This window comes from Triticum aestivum, chromosome 7B (genome assembly GCF_018294505.1).
Source record: "Triticum aestivum cultivar Chinese Spring chromosome 7B, IWGSC CS RefSeq v2.1, whole genome shotgun sequence".
Taxonomy (NCBI): Eukaryota; Viridiplantae; Streptophyta; class Magnoliopsida; order Poales; family Poaceae; genus Triticum; species Triticum aestivum.
The window spans coordinates 64,089,452-64,092,580 of NC_057813.1; the positions used below are offsets into that span (position 1 = coordinate 64,089,452).

At 43.8% G+C, this 3,129-nt stretch overlaps 1 long non-coding RNA gene across 1 annotated transcript; it reads left to right on the plus strand.

Annotated features, from left to right (window-relative positions):
- Positions 1-360: 360 nt before the first annotated feature.
- LOC123160702 (uncharacterized) lies at positions 361-1,706 on the plus strand. Its single transcript, XR_006480322.1, has 2 exons — positions 361-919; positions 1,492-1,706. It is a non-coding gene; the product is annotated as an uncharacterized lncRNA (long non-coding RNA).
- The last annotated feature ends 1,423 nt before the right edge of the window (positions 1,707-3,129 follow it).

Genomic DNA, 3,129 nt, shown 5'->3' on the forward strand with positions numbered 1-3,129 from the left:
ACTCCTCTGTTGGTTTCATGATTTTAGCAAATTTATAGAGGCGCAGTTATGTCAAATGGAGACATGTGGGTCCCACAACACACCTGGGCGTCACCCCGGGCATAAAAACCGAAGACCGAAGACTGAAACCGAAAAGACCGAGACCGAACCCGAAAAGACCGAATTAAAAAAGACCGAATAAAATACGGTCTGCATAAGTAGAAGACTGAATTAGTTACGGTCTGATCGGTCCTACTATCTCTAGGACCGAATAGACCATATAGACCGAATAGCCCATACGCAAGAGGCCCATGTGGCCAGCCCAATGGTCACACACAACACGAGTACACGTCCTACTCCTGACATCACGGTTCACAGGAACGCATCCGGCAGCCAATTCACTCCCATTCCTCTTATCCTCTCCCACTAGGAACCCTAGCCGCCGCCCGTCGCCCACCGCTCTGGCCCGACGCCCCATGCCCATGAGATGTGAGCCGGTGATGGCCGCCGCATCGAGGCGTGCGGCGTGCCCATGCCGACAAAGATCGGTGCCCCGAACCCCGACCCCAACCAGTGGAGACTGGTGCCCCATGCCGCCATCCTCGACCCTCCGTCAGTCGCTCCACTGCCAACGACACGGCCGTCCGCCGCCGGTGACGACCGCCGCATCGAGGCGCGCGGCGCGCCCCTGACCGATGAAGATCGACACCCCGATCCAAGGCCCCAACCAGTTGAGACTGGCGCCCCACGCCGCCATCCCCGAGCCCCCATCAGTTGCTCCACCGCCCGCGACACGGCCGTCCACCGCCGGTGCTCCGTGCCCCGATGACTGGTTCAGCAGCTGCAGTCCATCACCACTCATCAGCACCCATCTTCTTCAACTCTGTTCGTCGGCTCGCTGCCTACTGCCCTCCTTCATTTCTTCACATCGCAGCTGAAGGTGAGCATCTACTTCATGTCTCTATGTACATCATCTGTGATTCCCATGAAAACAAATTAGGTACATGCCTTCCAATGTTAGCTACAGCTAATTTGTTATATCTGTCATCACAACCCACTATCCTTCCTATTGTGAAACTAATCATGTGAGCACACCCAGCATAATAGCCATCTAAATCCATGTCCTATTATGTTTATGTGGCTAGTTCTTTTTAGTTTATATCATTGTCAAATTGTATTGTTGCTATCTGCTCTAATAGCGAGTATCTTTTTTCTCTTTTGTAGATATATAGCCGAATCTGAATCTGAACATCATGATGCACACATAGTAATTTGTTTGATTGTTTGTTCCTCATCTTGTAGTAATATTCAAAACTGTAGTAGGTACTGATTGCATTTGTCATCAACCAAACATACTCCACTCCAGAACTCTCCAATTTTTCATCAACCAAACACACTCCACTCCAGCACTCTCCTCGCATGCTAGAAATCAACCAACTTTTCCATGAACAGGCAGAAGATGTTACCAACACTAAGATTATGAAATTTTACTGAATACTTGACTTGTTGCAGAGACAATTGAAGAATTTGGGGACAAGGTGAAGGGAAAGCACAAGGTCCATGGTGGTGCCGAAATTGATTTGTTTGATGTCAAGTACTATGTTATCAAGTACTAAGTGATGGTTGTCTGCTGTTTGCTGCTTGTCGATTCCAATATTCCATGGGCTGTTGTTGCTTGTGGTCTTATTACTTTGTGTCAAATATAAATGGTGTTGCTTGTTGTCTTCTCACTTTTTGTCAAATGCAAATGTTGTTGCTTTTTAACTTCTTACTTTCTGTCAAATATAAATGATATGCATACATGAATCTTGTTGCTGGAACATAAATCATAAATCTTCTTACTTCGTGTCAGATATGAATCTTGTTATTTCCTGTAAAATATAGACATAGAATTGTACTGGAAGTATCATGAATCTGAGTTGTACTAATTAATTTGGTCTGTTTGGTTGGGACCGAAGACCGAATTGTAAAGACCGAAGACCGAATAGTTAAGAACCGAAAAGACCGAAATTATTTCGGTCCATAATTATGGAAGACCGAATTATTAGAAGACCCAAAAGACCGGACCAAACAAACCGAAAAGACTGAACGCCCGGGCTGACCTGGGCGTACCTACCCCCCTGGGCGCGCCCTGGTGTCTTGTGGGCCCATGATCCATCATCTGGTCTTCTCCTGAAGCTTCTAGTGTCTCTTTTGTCTAGAAAAAAATCTCCAAAAAGTTTCGTGGCATTTGGACTTCGTTTGGTACTGATATTCTAAGAAACCAAAAACAACCAAAAAAACTGCAACTGGCACTGGGCACTAAGTTAATAGGTTAGTCCAAAAAATGATATATAATTGCTTGAATGTGTATATAAAACATCCAAGATTGATAATATAATAGCATGGAACAATAAAAAATATAGATACTTTGGAGACGTATCAGTATCCACTATGTTCTGGGATTGATGTTGCTATGACTTTGCTATGCTTAATGCTTGTCACTAGGGACTGAGTGCCTTGATTTCATATCTGAACCATTTATGTTTTCACCATTATATTTGTGTTCTTGATCCTATCTTGCAAATTGTATGCACCTGCTACGTCTTATGATCTGCATAACCCAATGTGACAGTAATTGGGATTCTTTTCGGTGAGTACTGTAGTTTGAGGAGTTCATGTATTCACTATGAGTTAATGCTTTGTTTCGGTTTCCTATTAAAAGGAGACCTTAATATCCCTTAGTTTATTTAAGAACCCCACTGCCACGGGATGGTAGGACAAAAGATGTCATTCAAGTTCTATATGATGAATGTCATCCAGCATAATCTTCCATCACCGATCCAATGCCTACAAGCTTTTCACATATTGATCTTTGCTAAGTTACTACCACTGCTGCTACTGTTACAATTGCTACAAAACTAGTACTGTTACTGTTACCGTTACTATTGCTACCATTGCTATCGCTACGAAATTATCATACTACTGTGCTATTGATGAGTCTGTTGCGGATATTTAGTCTCCAGGTATGGTTGAATTGACAACTCAGCTGCTAATACTTGCAAACATTCTTTGCCTCCCCTTATGTTGAATCAATAAATTTTGGTTGAATACTCTACCCTCGAAAACTGTTGCGATCCCCTATACTTGTGGGTTATCAATGGTCTCTCT